Source organism: Mus caroli, unplaced genomic scaffold, assembly GCF_978045245.1.
Source record: "Mus caroli unplaced genomic scaffold, Mus_caroli_1 scaffold_12, whole genome shotgun sequence".
Taxonomy (NCBI): domain Eukaryota; kingdom Metazoa; phylum Chordata; class Mammalia; order Rodentia; family Muridae; genus Mus; species Mus caroli.
The window spans coordinates 22,369,494-22,383,391 of NW_028227267.1; the positions used below are offsets into that span (position 1 = coordinate 22,369,494).

The 13,898-nt window shown below is 41.0% G+C and overlaps 1 protein-coding gene across 2 annotated transcripts in view; it reads right to left on the reverse strand.

The window, feature by feature from the left end:
- The window catches only part of Cacna2d3 (calcium voltage-gated channel auxiliary subunit alpha2delta 3), an 857,083-nt gene that overhangs the window by 582,398 nt on the left and 260,787 nt on the right, over window positions 1–13,898 (reverse strand). The window lies entirely within an intron of this gene.

Consider the following 13,898-nt stretch of genomic DNA (forward strand, 5'->3'; position numbering starts at 1 on the left):
CGACCGATCTAGCAAGAAGATCTTCATAAGCGAAGGCTGCTTCCTGGAAGGCCATGATCAAGTACTTTTTCCAGGATTAAAAATCAAAGAAAAATTTAGGAAAGTCCCGATTCTGGTCTGCTGCTCGCTCCTGAGTGATTTGGAAACTTATTTAGTTTCTGTAGATGGCAGTTTCATCACTCATAGTGCAGTGGCCATCAAACTGCCTAGTCTCCCATACAGCCTAAGTATGAAATTCCCCCAGCCTCAAAAATGCCACCCACCTGGCGATCTGAACTGTAGATACCCTAGTAAGAAGCTGAGCCCTCTACGGATGCTGGATATGGTCCTGCTGGGGATGCAACTGGGATTCAAGGTCAAAACACAGTCAGGGTTAGAGCCTGTGAGACCTGTAATGTCCCATAGGAAGAGTCCAACCAAGGAGACTTTCTGAGTTTAAGCTGACAGTTAATGCTGCCTTTGAAGACAGGAAGAAGAAAGCCTCGGGCCCCAGATATCAGTGTCTTCTAAGATGATTTTAAGAGAGTGTGGAAGCAATCCTGAAATTTTTAACAAGAGAGCATGTTCCCAGACCACCTGCCCTATAGCTAAATGTCACTTGTAATTCAAAAAGTGTCTGAAATGTTTGCAAGCATAGAATATAATCAATGACTAGGATTTAATAATGAAGACAAAGTACTCTGGGAGGCTCCAAGAAATTTTTCTCTTAAAGACATTAATGAACCCAGAAAAGGAATATTCAATGTGTCTTCGGTGAATTCTCTTGATGGAATATGTTTTCCCTGATATATAATAAGGATCCTTGGGGCTGGAGAGATGGCCCAATAGTTAACAGTACTAGCTGCTCTTCCAGAAGACCCAGGTTCTACTCCCAGCACCCACAAAGCAACTAACAACTGTTAGTAGCTATAGTTCCAGGGTATCCAAAACCCTCTCCTGGACTCCACAGCTATTCCACGCACCGGATGTGCATGCAGGCAAAACAGCAATACACATTAAAAAACATCTTTAAAATCTACATAATGGCCAGCAGTATGGCTCTGCTGGCAGAGTCCTCACTTAACATGCATAGAACCCTAGGTTCAGTCCTCAAAACTGGGCATGTTTGGTGAGGCACCTTTCTCTCTGGTGAAGAATGCCTTCGACTCTTCTCCTAGCCAGTATCTAACTCAAAATCATCCTGCGCTTTTTCTTCAAGCATTCCATTCTTCCTCAAACAGTTTTTGTGTGCCAACTACAGGCTTAAGTTCTGATGATGATGCCAAAAGCAGATATGGTCCCTGCCTAATAGACAAGGCAGTCTTTGCATGTGCTAGTCAAAATCACGACGGCTACGACCATCACTCTAGGATGCTGACCATTACCCTAGGATGCTGCACTGTCCCAGATGATGTGCCAGACACTTCACATGGACCAAACACCTCACAAAGTCTCATACCTTACAAGGACAGAAACTTGGTCCTATTCACACAGATGGAGATACCTGGAGTCCAAGAAGCAGAGACATGAGTCCTGCCCACATCGCTGGAAGAGAAATGAGCCAGGAATTTCTGTGCTAAATCGAATTCCCAACTACAACTGTCTACCTAATTCATGAGGTGGATTGGCACACAGCACATGGGAAGCCTCCCCTTTTACTTCCTCATAGCTGGGAAGCATTTTAACAAGCTGTTCTCAACCCCTTGTTCCTCTTGGCCTCTGTTTTAGAAAATACTGCTCCCAGGCCGTCATGCCCTCCCAACTGTCCCTGATCTCTGCTGGGATGAGATGACAAAGGGCTTTAAATTCTACAACAATAGGAGAAAATAAAAATGTCACGGTGATTGGATGTCCTCAGCCACCTGAAACTGTGCAGAGGGTGGACGGATTGTGAACACATTGATATTCATGACATAATCACTTTCAACCAAGTCAGAACAAAGGTTAATTTGATTTTGAATGTCTTTAGTCATACAGAAAATTAAGGTTTCAGTCAAACACACCATTTAGCTGCACAGTAAAGTTCTTAAAAATCACACCAAATGTTTTTATGTTACACATAAGAATTAGTAGTTGTAAAATAAAAGCATTTATAAGGATCTGTGTATGATCTAATCAAGTAATTTTTCCTAAAGTTTTCTCTTTCGGGACTGTAAAATAAGAAGTTCGTATTTAGTTGTGGATGGAGAAATAACACAGAAAAGAGTTTATTCTCAAATGCTGGTTCCCTCAGGCACAATGCTGCATCTAAAGAAGTACTAGGATTCCTAAAGGAATAAACAGATACCCTTAAGAAAAACAATTGCCATCTTTTTCTACACACACACACATATGCACACACACATATGCACACACACACACATACACACACACACTACAACCTTACATACTAATTCTAGATCACACACAAAAAAAACATCAAACTGGTCCCAACCCTTCTCTACTGGGGGAAACATAATGTCTAAAGGGACAACAGGGCTTGACCAGGGTTACATGGTTGACTTAAAAAAAAAAATCACATATGACAGCCCCAAGTCACAAAATAACTGTTTTCCTTTTTCATTAATGGCTACAGAATTTTAAAGCCCCCCCTATATTCTACCTATCTCCAATGCTGCTGTTTTATTTTGCCATATATAAGAAGGAACATCAGAGGACTTTCTGTGATGTGAGGACCAGCAGCTCTGAGAGGAGCTGTCAGGAAATACTCTAAGGAGTATCACTAACACTAGTAACACTGGTAAGGAGTAACACTGAGGTGAAGACAGGACTGAAAAGCACATGTGTTTACCTAGGAAACATCCAATCAGTAAGACTGACTGCCTCCCTCTAAGGATCCAGTGGAAGACAGTGCAGACCACAGGCTATGCATCTGCATGGCCAAAGCGCCATGGTGGGACCATGCCTGGCATTGGAAGCCTGGGTGGTAGAGCACATTTACCCCGCAATTATTTTCCTTTCCATTTTCAACATGTTGTCTCTAGAAGCACACATTTCTTTACCACAGTAACCTGCAAAGTGCTCATGAACTATAACTATATTACCCATTAAGTGCAAATCATGTAACTTGCTCATAAATATAGTCACTCATTTGTAACTGCATATTAAGTGATAGGAAATAAGATTTTCATGAGGGAAATGAATAAATTCATATATTTTCACAGGTGAAAATAAAGGACACTTGCTTTGTTAGACCGTTGCTGCTACTACACAAGAGTACGAGAGCATGATGACAACTTCATAAATGACTGACAGTTCACAGATGGACTTGGCTTACGGTAGTTGCATGGCAATGTGGGTAGTAACTGGAGTTAGCACTTGTGGGCACCTGATTAGTCTGCCGGGGCCTGCTCTTACAGAGCTCATGCTTTGCTGGAGGAGACAGGTGGCTCCATGAGACAAAGAGGAGCCAGCAATTCTAGAAAAGGTTTGTTTTTTTTTTTAATCATTTGATAACTCTTTCACACAACCCATGGCAAATGTCATCTTAAATGTATTACCTTGTAAGATTCGTCTGGTACAAATTAAGGTCATGTTATAACATTGGTGCTATGAACCGGCAGGGTTTAATAGTCCTTGGAGTCAGAGTAGGGTGTCACTTTGGCTCCTTCCACTCATCTCACACAACCTTGGTCCTGTCAGTCAGCAGTGTCTCTCTGTGTGAATTGCTGTTCTTAACTGTCCTGTCATAGGACTTCAGAGACAGAGAAAAATGAAGTCTGGGAAGCATGCATGGTACTTCCCATCCTTGGTGGGTTTTGCTTCTGTTTTCCATCATTCCTAGCACAACTGCTATACTCCACTAGTATCTGTGAACAATGAAAAATATTCTAAAATTGTTAGTCATAAGAGAAATTTTAATTTCAGCAAGGCAAGGTTATCTATCATGCTCCAAGCCATGGATGTGATGACAAAGTGGTGAGTTAGCCAAGCTAAGTAGAAGGGCTTGCTTTATCAACTGACTCTGCAAGGCTTGGACAGTTTATTCCAAATTGTCTACTTTCTGGATTAGTATCTGAATGGAGGTTTACTTTAGGGCAGAGGGGATGGCTTAGAGAGTAAAAGTGTTTTCTGTACAAACTTGAACCCCTGAGTTGGACCCCAGAATCAAGAGTAGAAAGAGAAATTTGACTCTCACAATTTGTCTGCCAACTTACACACACATACTGTGGCATAGCCCACCCTCACACTCCAAACACACAATAGTAATCAGAATAAATACATATTTTAAAAATTTTTACTTTGAAAATTCAATAGCTGTTGGTCAAATCTGTAGACCATAAATCATAAACTAGAGGGCACTCATACAAGTGCCAAAGCGTTTTCTGGGGAGCAAAACTAAGGCAGTCTCTGGGGTTTGCTATCAGCCTTTCTAATGAAAGACACAGAGGCTCCTGGAAAACTGCTATGAGACTCTGCCTTATCCTTAGCAGAACTACTGCCTATTTTTTTCTCACATGATCATAGAAAGCCCCTATCCTAAAATACCCCCTTATTGGACTGGCTGATATCGAAAACATGATAATCTCACCATGGAAATAAAATACCATTGAAACTTAAAAGCACTTGCTTATTCAGACATTTAATAAACTTCTAAACTGGTGATGTTCATTTGCTTAAAATATAGTTAAGACAAGTATGTCTTAAACAAACATGTGTTTGAAATAATATCACAGGATTGAGGCGGCTAACTGAGAAAAAAAACACAGGATAAAGAATTACAAAAGAAGCAGTGAACTTGGGAACAGGGACAATGCTTTCTACAGACATAGCTTAGACATAACCACTGCTATCTATGGAGAAAAGCATAAAGGATCGTGATACATAAAAGAATGCTGTAACAGAAAAGAATTGAACAAGGGGGGGGGGTTTGCTGGGTGGTTCATTCTTGATGCTTCAGCAATAGGAGGGCTGATGTTTATGAATCAATAAGTAACAAAGAAAAATGTAAGAGGGTCACTCATAGGGAACCAGTACACAGATTTAAATACAGGGAACTTCTGTAAAAGACAAACAATTCCTTTCCCTTCCCTCCTGATTGCCAAATCAAATGGCACTTCAAACCAAATGAGGCCAGAGGCCATTGCATGAGAGCTGCCCTTTGTGGTTTTAAACTATAGGAACCATAAGTTTTTGATGGACCATGTTTACATCTCAAGAGTCTGTAACCAAAATACATTTTTGTCTTTCTTTTAGATGGAAGATAGTCTTCACAATTCTTCTGGAACAAAGAAGTTCGTATGCTCTCACTTGTTATGTGGCCATGTAGCATGTAAAAGACTCATCATGGGAGACCTACCCTGCTGCCCGGGGCTTACCATTTTCCCCCCATTTCTTTAACAACTCTCCTACTACAAATTCAATGGATTTAATACAATTTGTTTTGGGGGGACACATACTGCATGAAAGAAAGTATCCTAAGATACAATATGGAAATACATAAAAACCAAACAATAATGTTATTACAACATCTAGCAAGCAACAAAAACACTAAATGTGTAAGGAGTGGGGGATGTGAATGAAAGAGGAAAAAAATCACTCAAAATAATTGGTCCAGGCAGTAGAATTAGCACTGAAGGGATTTAAAGTGTCTATAGTAGATATGTCCAAATTAAAAGAAAATATTGACACACTGAGCACAAAGATGGGGAATTTCAATAAAGAAATGGAAATGAAACAAACAAACAAAAAATGATTTAACAAAACTCTTGGAATGAAAAGCACGTAGAACAAACCTCTCCTGGGATAAGTTTGATATGGAACAGAGAGGACAGATGAGTTAAGAAACATGGCCAACTGTAGGTTGGAAACAACCTCGAAAAATCCCGAGGATATTATCCAACAATTTCTTTTAAGTTCTACAAGGAAATAGAACAAGAATGGGTCTGGTAAAATTCTAAAGAAGCATAGCTAAGACTCTCTAAATGTGGATAATATCAAGAATCTTAGCAAACAGCTAAGAACTACAGGCAAAGGAGATACATAACCAAGAACACCCCCAACTTACGCACTGTGTGTATACTGAAAATTAAAGCAGTAGCAAAAACTGACTCAGTGTATACTAGGGAACAGGATATAGATGCTTAGTGTACACAAAGAAAAAGGACATGGATGCTAGCCAGAGTCTCATCATCAGCACCACCATCACTCGCAGGAGAATGGAATGCTATGCTAAAGAGCTCAAAGAGAAAAGAAGTTGTTAATTTAGCTTACATCCATTAAGACCATCCTTCAAAAATGAAGGTGAAATGAAGATGTTTTTAGATAAACAATGTTTAAGTTCTCACCGGCAGACCTATACTGAAGAACACTAACAACAGAATGTTTTTTTCAAGTTATGAGAAGTGCAAACTAAGATGCAGGGAAAGAAGTGAGAAATGCTAGGGACAGAAAGAACGTGGGGGGTGATGTCAAAATTGGATTGCTGTCTTCACTTATTATACTAAGTTCTTAAGCAGACAATAGTTTTATAAAACAACAAACTCAACCCCATCGGATTGGGTGAGGTGTCAAACACCTATAACCCCAGAACTTATGAAGTGGAGGGCAGCAGGGTTATGAGTTCCAGGTCAACCTAGGATACATGGTACAATCCTGTCTTAAGCAACCAATAAACTGAAGTCAAGCAAATACAAGCTAAAACCAATATTCACTTATGGGGTCATAATACACAGAAACAAAATGCACTGGTGGTTCCACAGTGAATAATGGTAGGTAAAATTATGTCATTATAGCAGTTTGCATTTTAGTGGAAGCAGTGCTTAGCATTCAAATTAACTCTAGATATATTGTACAGTTAAAGAGTGTACTGTAATCTCCAAGGCAACAACTGAAAGTTTAATGAAGAGAGATTAAAACCCAAAAGATAAATCAAATGGTATACTAAAATACATTCAAGTAAGCCAAGAAGAAGTAGGAGAGAGAGAGAGAGAGAAAAAAAAAAAAAGAAAAACAGTGGGAGCAAATAAAATTGCATCAAATATTCTATCAAGTGTAAGTGAACAAAACCATCTAACTACAATCCGAAGGTTTTCAAAGTGAAAGAATATTAAGACTCAACCTGGGCAGTGATGATGCACACCTTTAATCCCAGCACTCTGGGAGGCGGATCTCTGTGAATTCGAGGCCAGCCTGGCCTACAGAGCTAGTTCTAGGGCAGCCAGGACCACTCAGAGAAACTCTGTCTCAAAAAACAAAACAACGACAACAAAAAACAAACAACAAAACAAAAACCAAAAGCAACCAAGCTAGAGACTCAACTCCACGATGCAGGGATGCAGATGTCCTTCCCCAGGACCTGTAACACTTAGGTTATAATTCAGAAAAGGATGGGATGCTAAAGAGCAGCTGCAATATAATCCAGAATACTGATGCAAGTAAGAACATTTCCTAATGGCACAAGACTCAATTCACTAAGAAAACACAGTAATTTGTAAATGTGCTATAAGAGAGCTTCCAAATTCATCAAGAGTCTATCTGCACCGAAAAAGAGACCGGCTAATCTACACTCATACCTGAACACGTAATTCCCACAGGCCAAAGGAGGCTCTCATTAGAAAACATTTCAGCCGGGCGTGCTGGCGCACGCCTTTAATCCCAGCACTTGGGAGGCAGAGGCAGGCGGATTTCTGAGTTCGAGGCCAGCCTGGTCTACAAAGTGAGTTCCAGGACAGCCAGGACTATACAGAGAAACCCTGTCTCGAAAAACCAAAAAAAAAAAAAAAAAATAGAAAACATTTCAAACTAAAAAATGATGAAAATCGAATCCATGAAAATGGAGACAGGAAATGCAACAGTGGCTCCATTTAGGGTACTTCCCATTTAGGAAAGGAGAAATCGAAGCTATGCTGTGGATAAATCGCAGGCTTTGTGTTCAAGGAACAAAACTAGACCTCCAGACTATATCATTTTCCATTTTTTATGAAGCTTAAGAACACACGAAATTGGTCTATGATGTTGCAAATTGGAACAGTGGTTTCCTGTGGAGGTAGAAGGAAAATGAATGTAAGAGGAAGGCAGAGGAAGCTCCCTGATCAAGTCTACCTTGCCAGGTTTTACAACCTTTTCCTTGCTCTGTATCCAGACTTTACATGACCCAATATAGAGTTCTGATCTGTGGGGACAATTCTGAGGATTTGGCCCTTGTCACACGGCAGTAAGAATATGAGGTTTATATACAAAGATCTGTAAGGCTGGGTATGGTAAGGAATGCCTGTAATCTCAATACACTTGCTTCAAGATGCAAGGCAGAGACAGGGCAACTCCAAAAGCTCACCAGATAGCCTGGAGTACAAAGCAAAGAAAAGCTAAAAACAGACCCTGCCTCAAGCAAGGCAAAAGTGGGGAACCAACACCTGAGCTTGTTCCCTGACTCCATGTACTCTGTGGCTCAAGTGCCTCCCATAACACATATTGACGCATATTCCCACACATGCACATATGTCATACACACACATAGACAGACTCATATACACACACATACACAGGTTTTTAAAATAGCATGTGTCCAGTTGTCTATAGTTTATGTAGCTTGCTGTCAGTAAAGGCTGAAATCCTGGATCTTTGTCACCTGTTACACCAGGGTCCTTCTATCATCTGAGCTTAGTACAAAGTCTGGAATATAGCAGGTGCCCAGTGAGCCATGCTAGGGTGAGAATAAATGAATAAATATATTCAAGGAAAACAACACTCCCATCATTGAGATCACATTGTATGTTGGCTGGACAGCTCCTGCCCACATTATACTGGCCAGTTATCAAAATGTCTCATTATTAGACTCCTGCATAAGGAGGGCTGCCTCTTAGTTTGTAAAAATTCCTTAACCTAGATCAGGGCTTAATGCAGACTGAGTTTTGAGCATGTCTTAAGCAACAATTAAATACCTGTGTGAGGTAAGAGTCCAAGGACAGAAGTAATAAGCGTTTTAAGGAGAAAAAAGTGAAGTCTCAGTTATACAGTTATCAAAAGGCAAAAGTAGAATATATTTTGTTATTTCATTATCTGCTATGAGCCTTTTAGTTGCAATTTGGGAATCCAGGCATCCACCATTCTGCAAAGTAGCATGGGGCCTCCTATTGGTCAGGGGCTGGGCTCTGTAGAGTAGGAGCCAGGCTGCCTTCCTGGAAAGAGTAAACAGGCTGGGACTTATTATGCTCACATGGATACACTGGACTCTCCTTTCTTCAGTGGTGAACCAGTCTGCTTTAGGGGCTATCTGCTTCCTTAAAGTTTCACTTGAACCGTATGGCACTTAACTCAATTAACTCCATTTGTGTTCACACTAAGGCTCTACATGAACCTTGGATAGGAACTCAGTCCAACACAGTGGTCTCCTACAATTGTTTAAAAAATAATCCAAAGGTGGAAAAGATTATTTTCTAGAATGGAGTTAAAGTAAACCTGGATTTCACTTATGAAGTATAAGTGTTAATAATTGTGTTTAGGTAGATTTCTTCTAGGGTTTGTAATGATAGGTTTGATAAGGAAAGAATGGATTGATTTTCATACACTGTGTGAACATCCCTTCATTTTTCTACACATTCTATAGGTGTGCACACTATTATCTTCTTGTCTGCACAAAAGCCAACTGGCTACCTGTATGAAAATGCCATTCCTTTCTGGCCTTCAGACTTCCTCGATCCTCTAGCTACGTCCCCATCTCACCACCATGCATGCCCCAGCATGGAGATTTACACGATCCTCTCAAAATGGGGAAAGACTGACCTGGAGTTGGCAAGGGAGCAGCTAATTTCTCCATTTAGGAGCACTGCTTCTAAACCCTCCCTCTACTCTCCTCTATAACCCACATTCTCCCCAGGGCAGGAGCCTCCAGGCCCAGCAGGGACATGGAGAGGGGATATGGCAAACACCTGCTCAGGCTTCCCTCTGTCCTCTGCAGTTGGTAGTAGCACTTCTAAAGCAACTGCTGTGTTCCCCTACTGCCCTCTCCCCTGCCTCACACCGAGTCCCCACGGGAACAACTTGCAGTGAGCAAGTTGGGGAAGTGAACCAGGTACAGCCCACAGCCATCCTACCTCAGGGATTTCTTGCTACCATAGCCACTTGGCCTCCATTTTGTTTGCAAGACAGGTACTTGTAGTAGGGTGAAGAGCAGAGGGGAACATTGAGGACATTCTACTGCACCCTGGTTTAGTCTCTTGCCCTCCTCACACCTGTGAGTCCCAAGAATGCCACTGGGTATTTCCCCCTTATAACTTACAAAACAGCAAAGAAAATGGATTCTAGAAAACTTTGCAAGAGAAAAAGCTTCTGTAGGATTCACAATTCAAAGTCCCATTTTCCTCCTCCGTGCACCAGTTCTGTGTAATTGGCACTTATTTGAGACAGCTTTCGGGGAAAATATGTTTGTGGCTCAAAGATAAGCAGGTTTTTAGTAAACTGTCAAAATGATTTTTTTTTTCCTTCTCCTTCACTGCCAATGGAAAAACTTCCAAAAGAATGGGACAGTAAGCCGGGGGCAGCGGTGGTGCACGCCTTTAATCCCAGCACTTGGGAGGCAGAAGTAGGGGGATTTCTGAGTTCAAGGCCAGCCTGGTGAGTTCCAGAACAGCCAAGGCTTTCACAGAGAAATCCTGTCTTGAGAAAAACAAAACAAAACAAACAAACAAACAAAAGAATGGGGCAGTAAGCAGAGAAAAAGAGAGAGAGGGAATGAGGGAAAGAGAGGGAGCAAAGGTGAGAGAGATGGAGGGAGAGAGAAGACATTCTCTCTGAGTTTATTATGTATATCAATTTTCTAGGAAGTTACCCATGTACCAGTAAGGGTGGGTGGTTGGGACTAGGGTCATCTACCCTTCCTCCATGAATAAGGAGATTTTGTTATCAAAATTATGAGAATGAGCATAGTAAAATACATATGATCATTAACATGCTAGTTGGTTTGCGGAAACCTTTTTTTCACGATGATTATCCACCTTTTGACACAGTCCTATAGTAATGCACAACATAGAATTCTGTAAATGGAAGTTGTCATTTGCAAATAGCTACTGCATATCCCAAAAAGTTTCCCTAACAGAGATCTTGGCAGAATAAGAATGAAACCATAAGAAGGGCAATCCAGAATCCATGGGCAGCCATAAATAGGAAGAAGTCCAAGGGCCAACTTATGTCCATAAGTCACCCATCCCATGAAGGCCAGGAAGTTCTGCCTTCTTTGGAGAGCTGTGTACTTCAGAATGTTCTCACACACAATAGAGGTTGGAGTTTGCCTCATGCCTCAATGTAATTTTTAAGTGCTAACAATATAATACTACACTGAGGATCCTTTGAGCAGGCCCAAAATGCCAAGGCCACAAGCCCAGAGGGGAACAGTTAAACCTCAGGAGAATTTGTGAGAAGAATTTAAAAGGCAAACCAAACCCTGATTAAAAAAAAAAAAAAAAAGATAATTTGGAAGGGGTTACTTCTTACTGATTCTACCAGCAAAGAACCAAGGTTCCACTTTTACAGTTTGGAATGAGACGAAGATGCAAAGCTACTATCTAACGTGAGTCCATGGCTTACATAGCACCTCTTTTGTCTTAGGGGAATAAGGAAGCTAGGAACTGTGAAATGTGAGACTATACAGATTAGAAAATGTCACAAAGCTACTATTTATTTTATTTATTTATTTATTTATTTATTTATTTATTTATTTATTTATTTATGTGAAAACAGACTCCTAGCTGCACTAACAGTTAGGGTCCTTCCTGGTGTTACTACACGGTGAGCAGATGCTATCTGAGGTCTTATATATATATTATATAAAAACAACCCAGCAATCCTCTGGCAGGGTCACAGGGAGGTCAGCAGCACCCAGATTACCAATTGATCAGCTCTAATGGACCATCAGAGCAATAAACTCCATGCCCATGCTCAGGCCTGCTACCATGTAATAGCCACGGGGTGACACCCCTGTCATTAAGAGACTTGCACTTAATAGCATCAGAGTTTCAGCAGCTTTGAAGCCTTCATCTGAGCAGGGGCAGATTGCTCTGATGTGCATCCATGTTATCAAAGGCCTCTCTTTTATAGGTTTCCACCAAAGAGCACGGTGTTTGTTCTGATCCTGAGATTTCAGAGAGGTCTGATATCCGGACAGTGGATGGCATCCTCTAATACCAAGAGAGGATTGCAACACCGTCTCACATTTGGGTGACAGAGGGGCCCTCTGCAATTTTTTGTTGTTGTTGTTGTTCACACAAACAAAGGGTGAAAGACAAGGACATACATAACCTCCCAGAGAATAGAAGCTAGAGGCTAGTATTCTTGGTGTCTGCTTTGTTTGTTTCTCAAGAGATTTCAATGCTTCACGCGTGTTCACAGCACCACATGTGACAAGGAGAGTCTGTGTGCCTCACCAGAATTTCATTCTACAGCTGTAATAGGAAACCAGCACAGTCCGGGAAGGTAACAGTAGCTTCAAACAGGCTACAAAAGAGCATCCCTTAGCATCTCAACAAATGCCCCCAACCAAGCGGTTTCCCCTCCTGAAGAAGATATAATCTCTGCAAGCAATCACGCTATCCCCTCCCCTGTGCCAATCCACCTATGCTTCATTGAGAACAGATTTAAGAATAAAACTGAATGTAAATATTAAAGATAGACACCAAATTTTCACAAATGGCTCTGATTCCCAACCTTTATTACTCCCTTGCAAACTCACCCCTTCCTGCCAGACTCTGCCCTTTCTCTTGCAATTTTGCTCAGAGAGCTGTGCCAATTCTTTCCCAATGTTGGCAATTGTGCCTTCCACTTCTCCACAACAACTCTGGAGCTTCCTCCTCTTCTCTGCATTTCTGCCTGCCTTTATCTTTTATGCTATCCCTGATAGTGATGGCCAGTTCATGCCCTTGAGATTTTCTGCCAGTCCTTCCAGTCTTTATATTTTTCCTAACAGCTCAATGACTCCAGAGTTTGAAGCCCATCAGCTACACCACCAGCTACAGTCTTGTCCCAAAGATGGGACAAGAAGAAATCAAGATAAACCTACAGGGGTCTGTTTGTACCATAGTTTACCTTTGCCTGCTCCCCATGAATAACTGTACTACTCTACCAAATGCCCTTTCCCTACAATCACTCCCTCTGAGTTCTGGAACTCTCTTCTCCCTACAAGCTCTTCAGGCCTGACATACATTGTGGGTTTCTCTTAACCTTCACTGTGTATTTATAAACATTCCTTTTGCTAACCTTTTATCAGTTTCTCCATTTTAGTGTAGCCATAAGAAAGAGACAGACCACAGTTGCTTTAGAAATGTGATTTTGGGCACTGTAAGATCTGTGTTACCCACAAACTGGTGATCAATGGAATAGAATCAAGGACCCAGAAATAAACTCAGATACCTATGAACAATTGATTTTTGACAAGGAAGCAAAAACCATATAATTGCAAAAAGAAAGCATCTTCAACAAATGGTGCTTGTTTAGCTGGATGTCTGCATGTAGAAGAATGCAAATATATCCGTATTTATCACCCTGCACAAAACTCAAGTGCAAGCGAATCAAGTACCTCAACCTAAAACCAGATACAATAAACCTAATAGAAGAGATCCCAGGAATGAGCAGTGAACACGTTTATACAAAAGACAGTTTCCTGAACAGAACACCAATGGCTCAGGTCCTAAGACCAATTGACAAATGGAACGTTATGAAACTGCAATGCTTCTCTAAGGCAAAGGACACTAACAATAAGACAAAATGGCAGCCTACAGATTGAGAAAAGATCTTGGTAGAGGGCTAATATCCAAAATACATAAAGAACTCAAGGAGTTAAATTCCAAAAAACAAATAACCCAATTTTAAACATGGGGTACAGAACTAAACAGACAATTGTCAAAAGAGGAATCTCGAATGGCCAAGAAGCACCTAAAGAAGTGCTCAACACCCTTAGTCATCAGGGAAATAAAGGTCAAAACAACCCT